We start from the raw sequence: 15,598 nt of genomic DNA, 5'->3' as shown, positions 1-15,598 counted from the left end.
TGTGGGTGTGAATGTGTACAACTGACATCCACAAAGGGGCACCATGGAAGCTGTGATGGACAGGAGGCTGTCCCGCCCCTGAAGGGGAAAACAGCCACTCACTTAAGCCTATGGGAGTGCTGCTCCAGCATCCAATCACTTTTCAGAAGGGGGGTGGAGTGTTGGAGGGAAACACAACAGGGGTTCAGTTCTGCCTTCAGGAGAGAGCTGGGAAAGATTTCTATACAAACAGGAAAAGAGAAGACAGAGTGAAGGGCAGCTCTGCTTGGTAGTGTGGCAGAGTGGTTTGGCTCTACTTCTGAGAGAGAACAGAGTAGCCAGTGGTTAGGCCTTTCTCTGGCAGTGAGCAGACTTGGTGCCATTTAGTCTGACTCTTGGGAAAGGGCAGGCTGGTGTGGGTGGAATCCTGTGTGGGTGGCTGTTTGGATCCAGCTCAGGGGCTGAAAGGTAAAAGCCTTGGAAGTATAAAAGAAAAGTGAAACTACTCGCTAAATTAATGAGCCAGGTTTCTCTTTTTACTACCTGGAGCCCTGTGCTGCTGATTTGTTCCTTGAAATGTACTTGAAAATAAATCTTTGTTGTTAATATATAATTCCTGCCTAGCATCCAATCACTTTTCAGAAGGGGGGGGTGGAGTGTTGGAGGGACACACAGCAGGGGTTCAGTTCAGTTCTGCCTTCAGGAGAGAGCTGGGAAAGATTTCTATACAAACAGGAAAAGAGAAGACAGAGTGAAGGGCAGCTCTGCTTGGTCGTGTGGCAGAGTGGTTTGGCTCTACTTCTGAGAGAGAACAGAGTACCCAGTGGTTAGGCCTTTCTCTGGCAATGAGCAGACTTGGTGCCATTTAGTCTGACTCCTGGGAAAGGGCAGGCTGGTGTGGGTGGAATCCTGTGTGGGTGGGTGTTTGGATCCAGCTCAGGGGCTGAAAGGCAAAAGCCTGGTTATGCTTGGAAGTATAAAAGAAAAGTGAAACGGCTGGTGTGGGTGGAATCCTGTGTGGGTGGCTGTTTGGATCCAGCTCAGGGGCTGAAAGGTAAAAGCCTTGGAAGTATAAAAGAAAAGTGAAACGACTCGCTAAATTAATGAGCCAGGTTTCTCTTTTTACTATCTGGAGCCCTGTGCTGCTAATTTGTTCCTTGAAATGTACTTCAAAATAAATCTTTGTTGTTAATATATAATTCCTGCCTCAGTGACCTCTACATTCTACTTGTGCACCACAAAACTTACCTCACAGCAGCGAATCCAAAGCCTAGAAACTTGCCACCTAAACACCTGATATCTAAGGGTAAGGTTTATCACTTAAAATAAACCTGGTTCCCCCAAAATCACAGGAGGCTGTGTGGGTCACCTCAGTTGATAGAAACAGCTTGTCATAGAAGGGTTCATTCCCTCTTCCTCAAACATATGGACCTGATATGGTTTGCTCTTCCAGCCAGTTTGGTGTAGTGGTTAGGAGCACAGACTCTAATCTGGGAGAATATCTTGGGGAAGCCACAGTTCTCTCAGAGCTGTTCTCTCAAGAGTAGTTCTCAAAGAGCTCTCTCAGCCCCACCTACCTCACAGGGTATCTGTTTGGGAAGAGGAAGGGAAGGAGATTGTAAACCACTCTGAGACTCCCAAGTGGTGGGTATAAATCCAGTCTCTTCTTTTCTGTTTTTTAAAGAAGAAGAAGATGAAGAAGGAGAAGGAGAAGAAGAAGAAGAAGAGATTGGATTTATACCCTGCCCTTCACTACCTGAAGAGAAAAGAGATAGGAAATCTGATTACAGATCTACAATGCTTTGTCTAGTGGATGCAAAAATCATTAAAAAAAAAATCAAAGGCATGATCCAGCTAAAGTAAAGTGCTTCTGAGGATGAGATCCTATGCAGACCTTTCCTTAACCAAACTCAGTGGTGCTTCCTTAGGAATAAACATGTATGATTATGCTTAACTCTTCTCCTGTTGAAACCAATGGGTTTGGATATTGCTTGAAATTGACTGGATCACGCTCTTGACATTGAGGCAGTAGAAACCTCAATTCTGTATATATTAGAAAGTTTTATCTCAGCAACTTCTATGCCTTGAATCCTCATATTTATATATTTCCTGCCTGTTTAATAAAATATTTATTCTGTTTTTGAAAGTTAATCTGCCTCAAGTGCATTCCTCAAGGGTTTATAAAACAGGACAGTTCCTGTATTTCTCTCAAGTTCCTGTACTGGATATAAAGCCTAAACAAATATCTGTGACAGGGTGGGACAATTCAAGCTTATCAAACAAAGAAGAAATACACACTACTGGAGGGTGACTCAGTTGCTGAGGGGAACTAAAATATTTTTGGTGGGAAAATGTTGCCTGGGTATTGGAAAAGAGACTGGGATCTGTCATAACATGGTAAGCCACCTTGAGTTCCGCAAGGCAGAAAGGCGGCTAAATGTTTTAAATACATAAAAAAGAAAATAATGCATTTCGAGTTTCTCAGCAGGTAACAACAGTGAGTTGGATCCAGCCAGTGTTTCCATTCAATCTCACCCAATTCTTATCTTTATTGCAGCTCTGTCATACATGGCTTTCATCCATACAGGTCCCATGATCCCCAGCATAGACTCTTTTTGTGGTCTTCTTTTTTTAACCAGTGGAAAAACTGATTGAATCCAGCCCACGATCCTGCAGATGACATAGAAATTATGTTTTCATGGTTATTATAAATATCATTAGGTTTCCCCATAAGCAATTTCCATATTTACCATCATTTACTTTCAGGTCTATAACAAGCAACAATTTTCATGTGAAAGTTCTCAGCTTGCCCATTATTTCTGCAGATTTGCTTCCAATGCTGCACTCGTGAAACCTGAACACCTCCAACAGTAGGCCTTTTCCCCAAGGGAATATGCTCTGCAAGGAGGAAGAAAATGCCTTTTTTCAAACCCTTGGAAATTTCTCTTTGTGGCACGAACCTTTTCCTTGGTTTATTTATAGCTGAAGTTAAGGTCACATTTTCTGAAACAATGGTAATGAAGAGCCACTCAATAAATCCAGAGTTGTAGGAAATGCTTTTCTTATTTAATATACTGAAAGTTTTGTTGAGCAATTTAGGTTAGATGGACTCTGAAGACTTCAGCACGGGCTTCCATATGCAAGCCAGAGGTCTTCTGATTTCTCTGTTGCCATGGGAGCCCTGAAAAAACTGCTTGGATATGGGGTGGGGATCAGTGTTCCCTCTAAGCTGAGTTAGTGTGAGCTAGCTCACAGTTTTTTAGCTTATGGCTCACACATTTTTGTCTTAGCTCAGGAAGGATGGCTCCAGAGCAAACTAATTTATGCAGCAGCCAAATCACTCGCTCACAACTTTAATGCCAGTAGCTCACAAAGTAGAATTTTGCTCACAAGACTCCATAGTTGAGAGGGAGCACTGGTGGGGATGTATAGGCAGCATTGGGTGCAACAAAAAAGAGACTGTGGGTGAAAGTGAAAATTGGGGAAATTTTGTAGGCAGATGGAGGGGCTTTGGGGGTGCACATGGGGTGCTTTGCATCCTGGGAGAACTATTGATAGGCACAGGAGATGCTCCTTACCCAAATGACAATGCAGGTACTCTTATTCTGTCATTTTGATTTTGGTGTTCCAAACTCACGTAATGGGACAGCATGCTATCCACAATCCACACTGTATGTGCATTTGCTGTTTTCTAGCAATAGGGCAACACATGTACAGTCCAGCTTCAATAAGTGAAAATGTGTACCCTAAAAAAAAATCTTGGTTTCCTGTAATGCATAAGAAAGCTGGAAGGAATGAGGACACTGGGAAAAGTGTGTGTAGCGCATTCTCTCCTTATGTGCAGTTGGATTGCCAAAATTGTAAATGACTGAACAGGGTTAATGACAAACATGAAATACAAAAGTGAAGAACTACAAATGAAAAACCACAATTTGTTCACTTTCCTTAAAAACATACAAATGTATTAATGGGTTGGTGGAATCCAGAGTAAGGGATTTAACATTAAGGAGCTTTTGCAGATAAAATGTAAGACGAGACCAGTGGTCTGTCTAGTCCAGCATCCTATTTCTCATAGTGGAGTGGAGATCGGGGAACAGCGGTCCCAGAGGCACCCACTTGAATGTGGTGTCCCTCAGGGGGCAGTGCTTTCCCCGATGCTCTTTAACATCTATATGCGCCCTCTCGCCCAGATTGCCAGGAGGTTTGGGCTGGGTTGTCATCAGTATGCAGATGACACCCAGCTCTATCTGATGTTGGGTGGCCGGTCGGCCTCCGACCCTGAAGACCTTCAACAGGGATTACAGGCTGTGGCTGAGTGGCTCAGGCTGAGCCGGTTGAAACTAAACCCAGCGAAGACGGAGGTCCTGGGCCTGAGTCGGAACGGGATGGGGTTAGGGCTCCCTCTCCCGACCTTCGATGGGGTGCCTTTGGTGCCTGCGTCGGAGGTTAGGAGTTTGGGAGTGCTCCTGGACTCCTCCTTGACAATGGAGGCCCAGGTAGCAGCCACTGCCAGGTCTGCTTTTTACCATCTGAGGCAGGCTTGGCAGTTGGCCCCTTTCCTCGACCGTGAAGATTTGGCTACAGTGATCCATGCGACGGTCACCTCAAGGCTAGACTACTGTAACGCTCTCTACATGGGGCTGCCTTTGTCGTTGATTCGGAGGCTGCAGCTGGTGCAGAATGCGGCAGCTAGGCTGCTGATGGGCCTCCCCAGGTGGGAGCACATCAAGCCTGGGTTGAAGGCGCTGCACTGGCTGCCTATAGCATACCGAATCCACTTCAAAGTGCTGGTACTCACCTTTAAAGCCCTACATGGCCTGGGTCCGACCTACCTGAGGGACCGCCTTTCCCCGTATATACCCCCAAGAGCACTTCGGTCGGGGACCCAGAGCCGCTTAGTGGTTCCGGATCCCCGAGAAGTACGATATGCTGCAACAAGGGCTAGATCCTTCTCAGTGGCGGCCCCTACCTGGTGGAATGAGCTCCCGGAAGAGATCAGGGCCCTGCGGGATCTTATGCAATTCCGCAGGGCCTGCAAGACGGAGCTCTTCCACCAGGCCTTTATGTAGGGGCCACCGCCCTTGCCCTCTCCTTCCACCACTACCAACGGTGGAAATACCATCAAAGTTGGATCGCCCTTGATGGCCCGGCGGTGAGACGGACTATATGGCGGCAAGATCAGCCGACTAGCTTGGATTAAGACTGCCGGTATGATATTAGTATAACTAATGCTGGCAGGGGTCACTTCCTGTAAGAGACAACTGTAGACCATCTTGGAACTTTATAACTTAAAGCACTTTATTATCATTATTATTAACAGTATGTATCGATTGTATTTTATGATGTTATTGGATTTTATTGAATTTTATGTATGGGCTTATGCCCCTTGTAAGCCGCCCTGAGCCCGTTCGCGGGGTAGGGCGGGGTAGAAATACTCGAATAAATAAATAAATAAAATAAATAGTGGTGAACCACTTGCCCTGGAGGGCAAATAGGGCTTAGAGGCCAAGGCCTTCCCCTGATGTTGTCTTCCAGCACTGGTGCTCAGAGGTTTGCTGCCCCTGGATGTGGAGGCTCCCTTCAATCACCATGACTAGTAGCCATTGATAGACCTCTCCTCCATGAATCTGCCTAACCTCATTTTAAAGCTATATTCATGGTCATCACTGCCTCCTCTGGTAGTGAATTCCACAGTTCAATTACTCATTGAGTAATTCCACAGTTCAATTACTCATTGTCTGTACTGAACCTATTTCCCAGTCTCCAACACAGATATCTGGAGAGGAACATCTGAGATCAATGCAGCTTGGTTTGAATGCATCTGAGGATTCTGATTTGGACAGCTTCATAGTCCAAACCAGGTAATTACAGACAGAGCCCATCTTGCTAGACCACGTATGCAGTCTTGCAAGCGGATGTGCAGCAACCTATAGGCTGTGTTTGCTAAAGTGCAGGTATCCATACTTTCATAAAGCTATGATATTTCTATGTACAGAAACATATAGTTGTATTTGGCTCAATTTCTCTCATGGAAGAGGCTTACATTATTGTTCAAGCAAAACAGCGTTTGCATGTAAGAGGAAACAGATCTTTGGATCTCAGCCTTTGATTTCAACCAGCTTAGTCTCTGCCACCTGCTTGTGTCAATTATATTCTGTTGGTTCCGGATCTTTTTAGTTTTGCAGAAGGCATTGCAGTTTTTATCTTCTTCCACTGGGTAAAACTCTGTTCAGCCAAGAGATCTTCACAAACGGGACCAGTTGCATGAACAGTGCCTTAGGGTAAAATTACAGAAGTGCTTAACTGTCGTGTGGGTTGAGGCAGCTGATGTCTGGTTGAAAGTGACTGCCGAGTCAGCAATTAATTCTGCTCACTGGCTTTCTTGGGGGTTTAGTTTCAGCAGACCTTGACATTTCCCTAACATTGTCACCTTGAAGAGGCCGGTGGCTCTGGCTCAGAGCTACTATTTCATCTCGAAGAATCTTTATGCCTTCTCCAATTCTGGGGCACACCGTCAAAAAAATGAAGACAGTTCCCCCGATACAGTCATCACCATTGTAACAATGGGATAGGTGGTTAATAAATGGATTGGGGTAGTTGAGGAGAGAGGAGGCATTTGCTAAGCTCTGAGCCAGAGGCACCAACTTCTTATACGTGACAATTGTTAAATAAATGTCAAGGTTTGCTGAAAGTAAACCCCAAAGAAATTCAATTCATTGCTGGTTTGGCAAAGACTTTCAAACAAGAATTCTAGGGTAGCCAACCTCCAGGCAGAACCTGGAGTTCTCCTGGAATTACACCTCATTTCCAGACTACAGAGATAAATTCCCCTAGAGGAAAAGGCAACTTCAGAGGACAGACTCTGTGGTATATCACAGAGTCTATGAGAAACTGAAATCCTAGAGTGACATCAAACTGCCACCGAGATTTCTCCTTTCCCCAGACACCATCTTCCTGAGGTACTGTCCGAAACCTCTAGGAATTTTTCAAGTCAGAGTTGGCAACCGTAAGTTCAGCTGCTCAACCCCTGTGTCAGCTAAGTACTTCCTTAATTATTACAGAGAGGGGTATCAGTGTTGAGGCCTACCTGTGGCAAGAACCCCCACCTTCCCCTAATAGAGATAATTTTCATTATAACTGGATAAATACATCCTGTGTCTATTTAGGAACATCTGTCTATCTCTTGCTCTTCCTCACAGAAGCTCACAGTGACTCTCCCCTCCCACCTTTCATCCCCACAACAATCTGTGCCCTAGGTTTAGGGTTGTCAGCTTTGGGTTGGGAAATTCCTGGATATTTGGGGGATGGAGTATGGAGAAGGTGGAGTTTGGAGAAGGGAGGGGCCTCAGAGGATCATAATACCATACAATCCATGTTCCAAAGCATCTATTTTCTCCAGGAGAACTGATCTCTGTTGTCTGGAGGCCAGTTATAATTCTGGAAGACCTCCAGGAGGCTGGCAACCCTAGGTAGTAGGGTTGCCAGATGCCTTCCTCCTGAAATGGAGGAATTTTGGGGTCGGCGTTCTGGGGGTGGTCGGGGACATCAGTTACATCATTATGTTAGTAATGTCAGGGCGATGCCCTGCTTTTTGGGCAAAACTCTATGGTAAAACGGCTACAAACCATAGAGTTTTGCCCAAAAAGTAGAGTGTCGCCCCCAACATTGCTGGTGTGATGACGTCAAATCAGCACATTGCTGACATCATGTGGGGATGTCTGTTTGAGGGTGGGGTTTCCCCTGCCAGTCAGCTGGCCGGCGGTGGGTCAGAGCCCCAAAAAGCAGGGGATTCCCTGCCTGAGCCAGGAACCTGCAAGCCCGCTATGTAGGTTAGGCTGTGAGGAAAAGGGACTGGTTCAAGATAATCCACTGACCTTCATGACTAGGATTCTGAACTAGTTTCTTCCACCTCCTACTCCAAGCCCTTAATTATTGCCTCATACTGACTTCCCATTTCTCCAGGCTAATTCTGGCGTTGTAAATAGGTTCTGGTACTAATCCCTGGTTTCTGTGAAACATTCCTGGTCACTTGAGGAGACTGTGACTTTGTCGAGTCTCTTTTAATCCATGCATACAATTCCTTTGGATCTCTTTTCAATAAGCATAAGGGCCGTGTTTGGATTTTGCTACTGTTATTAGCATTTTTGTATATTCAAAACATATCCTTCTGTAGCTTGGCCTCTGATTCCTTTCCAGGAGAGTCTTTTGGAACACAGTCTAGCTGTAAGGAAACAAGACCAGACTCAAAATATACACTCCTCAGTGAGCAATAGGCAGTGCCCGGAATTTGTGATCATGCTATTTGTTGGTAACATATTAGAAACAATCTAGTTCCAATGCCACTCCCCTGAGCGTGCTCACTTCTCGTATATGGTTGCCACTTCTGGCCCGGGAAATTCCAGGAGCTTTGTGAGAGGTGCCTGAGGAGGGAAGAATGTAGGGTTGCCAAATCTTTTTTACCTGGCGGCGGGGGGCTCCTGCCCGTCATCCTGAGTGTGCGCGCGCGCAAAGCGTGCGCTGCTTGGATGTGACGTCATGACGCCAGGCACGCTGAGGGCAGGGCCACAGCCATTTGAGGGGAAAACATAGAGTTTTCCCCTCAAATGGCTGTGGCCCTGCCCCCAGCGTGCCCGGCGGCCCCCCCGGGGACTTGGCAACCCTAGAAGAATGGGGTAGTAGTGATGCCGTAGTGTCTGCCCTCTAGAACTGCCATATTCTCCAGGGAAACTGTAGGATGGAGATCCGTTGCAATTCCAGGCCTGGAGGATAGCGGCTCTCCTTCCAGAGGACATATTAAAGGCCAGTTGGTGGCAGGATCTGGCATTGTTTTACTACCATGGAAACCTTGACCTTGCTTTTTATGAGTGAATAAATAAGTAAATAAACAAACTATGGTTTAGTTATTTAAACTTTTTACACCACTCATTTTATTTATTTCATGATAGCTAACCGAACCAGCTTGAGGTCAGGCACATGCAAGAAGCCCTTAGATGACGACTGAAGGGAGTGCAGGGGGTTGTAATGAGAGAGGTGGTCCCGTAGATGTGAGGGTCCCAGACTGTTAAGGGCTTTAAAGGTTAACACCAACACCTTGAATTGGATCTGGAGACTAACTGGCAGCCAGAGCCATTGCCACAGAATTGGAGTGGTATAAGCTGACCGTGATGTTCCAGTCAGCAACCTGGCAGCTGTATTCTGGACCACCTGCAGTCTCCGAAGCCTTTTCAAGGGTAGCCACACATAGAGCTATAACATCACTGTCCCCTCCTTCCATTTTATCATCTTGTGAGGTAAATTAGGCTGACAGAGAGAAAGAGAGATTGTCTGGTGCAAGGTCAATCCATGAACTTTATGGCAATTTGAACCTCCTAGTCCAGCCACTACACCACACTGTCTCTCCATATGCAATAGTTTAGGCAACACATTAGTCTCTTTGGAAACCTAGGCGCTGAACCCTGCTTCCAGCCTGAGAACAACAGACCTATACCTTACAAAGCAAATATGGCGCTTCCAAGCTTGCTCCTCACACTAATGTGGAAGCAGAGAGGAGTTAGCTGCTGTAGATTTTCTGGGTTGTGTGGCCGTTAGCGGCTAATAGGCTTGATAGGCAGGAGCTGGCGGTCCACTAGTCCATGGGACATGGTAGCAATCATAGCTTCGCTCATTGGTTTCTTTATTTACTTAACTGATGCCCTGCCTTTCTGCCCAGTGGGGGCCAAAGTGGCTTACACTGTTCTCTTCATCTTTTTATCCTCACAACAACCCTGTGATGTAGTTTTGGCTGAGTGTGTGTAACTGGCCCAAGGTCACCCAGCAAGCATCCATGATAGATGCAACGAACATGAAACTGAGCAAACTTCAAAGGATGGCGGAAGACAGGAGGGCCTGGCGGGAGCTGGTCCATGGGGTCGCGAAGAGTTGGACTCGACTGTGCGACTGAACAACAACAACAACAACAACAACAACTCCCAGATCTTAGTCTGAGACTCTTAACCATTCACCACACTGGAATGATAGAGCAAGGCTTGTGCAACCTGGCTTGAAACCACTGCTCAGCTCATTTGGTGACCTAGAGCTATTCGCCTTCTCTCAGCATATCCTACCTTCTAGGGTTGTTGTGAGGTAAAGGGAAGGACAGGAGAACCATACATGCCACCCTTATAAAAATCTGATAGGAAGAACTCTACGGTCTTGTTGCAGAAGTAAAGCTAACAGGACAACACCTGACTTTACCATAAGCACACTTAGAACCATTATTCTTTCAGCCTCATTTACAAAACAGGGCAGGGGTCCCCGACCTTTTTGAGCCTGAGGGCACATTTGGAATTCTGACCCAGCATGGTGGGCACAACTACAAAATGCCTGCCACAAAATGGTTACTGCAGGAGGCATTGCTAGCCACAGAATGGCTGCTGCAGCTAACCCTCAGTCACACAGCCAATCAAATCTCCAGTGGACAATTGGAAACCCTGCTGGGCAAAAGCCCCACCTGGCCCCACCCACTTCCTAAAAACACTTGGCGGGCACCAGAAAAACGGGTGCCATGGTGCCCACAGGAACCATGAAGGGGACCTCTGAAACAGGGGATAATACAACAGCAGCCCAACTCGAGAGGGTTGCTGTAAAGACCACACACCTAATCTATGAACAAGGCTTTGCTTTCTTCAAATAATAAAATAATAGTATTTTTTAAACGATTGTAACTTGTCAGAATCCGTAAGTACAAGGCTAGAGTTTATTATTTTTTAAAAATGAACTTGGACGAGTCAGACTATCGATCCCTATTTTAACAAGGACATGCCAGGGCCCAAGAGAGAATTCCTTCTGAGCGCCATTCCCTGGGAATTCCTTGATCTGTAAATGCCGGGTGGGACGGAAACCTACGACCTCAAACACACAAAACCGGCTCTCCCCCACTGAACCATCGGCTCTCCCCTATTTCATTCATTCCGTTTTACTCCCACCTTTCCTCGGGGTGACATAAATAAGTTGTCGAGGTGATCTCCCATCCAGGCACAAAAACAAAAATCCAGGTTTCGTTTCCATAGATTCTCTAAATAGCAACACACCACTGGGGAAGGAAAAAAGAAGAGTAAAACCGCTTCCTCATTTGAATTTCAGCACAAAAATTAAACCCCACCCAAGGATTCTGATCTTCAGGTGAATGTCTGCGCACCGCTTCAACTGTGACACCAGTTTGAAGACTGTCACGTCGCCTTTTTTCATTCCAGCCCTTCTTTCGTTGCGTTTGCTTGGGGAATGGCATATAAAAGTTTCCTTGCGAAGGCTGCTCTAGAAAAAGAGATCAGCCTGTGACAGGAGCGAGGAGCCTCTGTGAAAATGCTGACAGCCCTGCGGTAAACTACAGGGAGGGCTCCCATGCTGAGCCCATACAATTAATGCCATGACGGGGAATATTTAATTGGCTGCCTTGATTTTGATTGCAAATGCTGGCAGTTTTGGAGAATGTCTTTCACTCAACAACAACAAAAAAATTTACCTGAGCATTTCTTAGGTTTTGACTAGTACTCCTCTTTGAGGTGTTCTCACAGGAGGGGACAACTTTACGTTCTCTGTCTTTGTCAAAAAAGGAGGGAGAGGGAAAAAAAACAACCCGAATTAGTTTTGCAACAAGATGCTAAAAGGGCTTGTGTTTCCTTGCGTCTGAAATAGGAATGAAAAACCAGTCTTGGTGAGTTGGTTTAAAAATAGCCATTTCTATTCTGTGTTCAGTGTGACATTTGAAGAACACTTCCAAATTGAGATTCTTTGGGTTGCTTCATGTATGGCGTTTTTCCAGGTGTGCATATCAGGCTGCTACTAAGTGCAAAACGCATGAAGCAAATAGGTGGGCCTGTCAGGGAGCTGTGATTGGCTGCAGCCCACATTGAGTGAATTCTCTTCGGCAAACTTGGGTTTGCTTTTGTGGAATGTGTGAAATGTCCCTTAGAAATTACGGCATAGCGGCTGTTTTCAGAAGGTTAGTCCCATGATAAATCATGACTGTTTGCAAAAAGAGTGACTGTTTGCAAAAAGAGTGCTTTGGCAGTGGGGAGATTAGAATGCAGGATCAATGGAATGCTAGAAGGCAGTCATTCTGAATTGGGACTGGTGTCCATGGAAGGGGACAGGAAGCTATCAAGACGCAGGGCTATTTTTGGGCAGGAACGCACAGGAACGAAGTTCCGGCTGGCTCTCAAGTTGGCCACGCCCAGCAGGAACTTGTTAGCATAATAGGCCACACCCAACAGCAGAAACGCATTAGGATTGGCTACATTAGGGGTGTGTGGCCTAACATGCAAAGGAGTTCCTGCTACAAAAAAAGGCCCTGGGGTTTGACAACAAACAAGGTAAACAGAATAAGAAGCAAAAGGTGGGTGTGGCTGGATAACCACACTTCTGGTAACATGGGGGTGCGGCCTAATGTGCTAATGAGCTGTGCTGTCAGGGGTGTGGCCTAATATGCTAATGAGTTTATGCTGTTGGATGTGGCCTATTATGCTAATGAGTTCCTGCTGGGCTTTTTCTACAAAAAGAGCCCTGAAAGAGTATAAAGCTTCTCTCATCAGCCTTCCAAAGCACTTATCACATGAAGATAGATTCAGGTGAGTAGCTGTGTTGGTCTGAAGCAGCAGAACAAAGTTTGAGTCCAGTGGCACCTCTTTGACCAACAAAGTTTTATTCAAGATATAGGCTTTTGTATGCACGAAGTGTGCGTGCATACAAAAGCTTATACCTTGAATAAAACTTTGTTGGTCTTATTGGACTCAAACTTTGTTCTACCAGATCACAGTCATCCTAGTCTTTAACTATTTACCCCTTGAGAAGAGAGCTGAGGTCTTAGGGAATCTGATAGTTTTGGGGCTATGTTGGAAGTATGATTCCCCCACACAGTGAGTGATTAAAATGTGGAATTCACTGCCACAGGATGGGGTGACGGCCACAGGAATAAACAGCTTTAAAAGGGGATTAGATAGATTCATGGAGGATAGGTCTATCAGTGGCTATCAGCCACAGTGCCTGAGGGGAACCTCCCCATTCAGAAGCAATAATCCTCTGAATCCCAGAGCCAGGAGGCAGTACCAGAGAAAGACCTTGGCCTCTGTGCCCTGTTGTTGGCCATCCAAAGGAACTGGCTGGCCACTGTGTGAGACAGAAAAGGTGCTGGGCTGGATGGACCACTGTTCTGATTCAGCAGGGCTCTCCTTACATCCTTATTCAGTAAACTGGCCAGCCCCATAGCTAGCTAATCTTATTCAGTAAACTGGCCAGCTAATCAAATCAGGGGCAGCTTTCCTCCCCCTCCAGCAAGGGCAGCCTTTCCCTGTAGAGCATCTGGCTCCCTCCCTCCCTGAGGAAACCCAGTGCCCCTTCCTGTGTCGCCGCACCAGGGGCAGCCTGACCTCCACCCTCAGTTCCCTCTCGGGGCGGGAGAGGCAAGGCATGTAGTAGCTCTGGGACAGCTGTTCTTGAAAAAGAGCAGTTTCTGTCAAGAGCTCTTTCAGCCCCACCTACCTCACAGGGTGTCTGTTGTGGGGAAGGGAAGGGAAAGGAGTTTGTAAGCCACTCTGAGACACCTTTGGGTAGTGAAGGGCGGGGTATAAATCCAATCTCCTCTTCTCTTCTTCTTCTAGTGGCTGGGCTGGCCATGGAGGTGTGGTGTGTGGGTGCGTTGGCATGCAGGAGTACATCCAGGCGCGCCTGGCCAGGGCCAGACAAGGCACCCGCTTACCTCCTTGCCTTGCCTGGCTGGGCTTACCTGCTACCCTGCTACTGGCGGGTGGGGGGGGGGCAAGTATCTCTCAGCCCAGCCTCGCCGCCTCTGCTGCTGCTTGTGCCACCCTTGTCCTCCCTGCCAACAGGCAATCGGGGGGAGGGGGAGCCAAGGCTCAGGGAGGGAGGCCAATAAAAACCACTAGGGGGCCGGGTCCCACGGGTCCCACGGTAGCTACAGGCCTGAAACTGGCACCTTTGTATATCATTATAAGATGTATCTAACTGGCTAGATTTGTTTTAAGAGGATTCTTCATCTGAGTGGTTAGAGTTTCGGACTAGAACCTGGGAGACACATGTTCCAATTCCCACTCTGCCATGGATGCTCACCGGTTGACCTTGGTCAGTCATTCTCCCTCAGTGTAACCTACCTCACAGAGGTGTTGTTGTGGGGAGAAATGGGAAGAGGGGAAACGTTATGTTTTAAACCACTTTGGGTCATCACTGGGGAGAAAGGTGAGGTATAAATATCTAAACAGAGAAAGAAAAATAAATTCAGGAACCGGAAAGAGAATTATTTCAGAAATAATTGCCACATGTGAGAGGTGGCCATATGCATGAAGCAGTCTTACCAAGACGTATTATTTAGTTTAGAATGGTTTGCTCTGACTGCTAGAAGGCGCTCAAGTCTCTCAAACAGAGAATGGTATTTTTGAAACACTGGCTACCTAATATTCTTTATATGAAGACTTAACTTGGGACCTTTCATGTGCCCCTAACCCCTGAGCTATGACCCCAACCCCGAACTAATTGTTCTGTGCTTGGTTCAGACATCACTCAGAATCATGGTTTATTTTAGATTCAGGTGGGTAGCCTTGTTGGTCTGAAGCAGTAGAACAAAGTTTGAGTCTGGTGGCACCTTTAAGACCAACAAAGTTTTATTCAAGATGTGAGCTTTCGTGTGCAAGCATACTTCCTCACTCTGCTGAATCTGTTGGTCTTAATGGTGCCACTGGACTCAAACTTTGTTCTATGGTTTATTTTAGTTAGGGTCACAGCCAGTCAAATCCCAGTTTCAATTCCGTCTCTCTGTAGCCTAGGGAGACACCATTATATAGAGAGATTTGGGAGTATGGATAGGGATGCTGATATTGCATCAATGTGCAATGTCACTTCTGGTGAAAACAATGTAACTTCTGGTGGGGGCGGGGGTCTCCTGCTGACAGCCCCCCAAAACGGGAGGAACACCTGGCATTTCAATGATGTACCTATGTGACCTGGAAGTGACATTGGCATGTCTGGGACATCGGGTGTGATACTCTGGTTTTTGGGCAAAACTCTATGGTAAAAGCCAATTCTACCATAGTTTTGCCCTAAAACCAGAGCACCACCTCCTGACGTCCCTGATGTGCTCATGCCACTTCCAGGTCATGCAGGCATGTCGCTGAAATGCTGGACATTCTTCCCTACTCCCTGTAAGAATCCCCCCTATCCCCTGCCAGCTGCTCAGGGGGACCTGGAGACCCTAGGTGAAAAATGACAGAATTTGGGGGAAATCCTAGAGTGTTGCCTCAATTCAATGATGTCATTTCTGATTTTGCACTAGAGATGATGTTGTGGGTTTGTGTGATGCCAGTAAGGCCCCTTCATTCCCCTCCTGCCAGCCTGGGAAGCAGCCTTGCCTGTGAAAAAATCAGCACGACTAAAGCATTTGGCAACATTTTCAAAGGGGCCATGTGGTAGAGCAACTTTTTATGATAAACAAACTCAAGGCTCAAACATGAGATTGAAAACATTTTGTGTCATTTGCTGCCCCTAACTTTAATGTGTCATCAATTGTACCTCTCCCCTAGTGCTGACATCATGATACACATTTCACCATCCCCACAGCGGAAGTCAGTGAGAC

This window comes from Gekko japonicus, unplaced genomic scaffold (assembly GCF_001447785.1).
Source record: "Gekko japonicus isolate JY-2015 unplaced genomic scaffold, Gekko_japonicus_V1.1 scaffold197, whole genome shotgun sequence".
In the NCBI taxonomy this organism is placed as follows: domain Eukaryota; kingdom Metazoa; phylum Chordata; class Lepidosauria; order Squamata; family Gekkonidae; genus Gekko; species Gekko japonicus.
The sequence above is the reverse complement of the archived record's forward strand: the minus strand, read 5'-3'. Positions refer to the sequence as shown.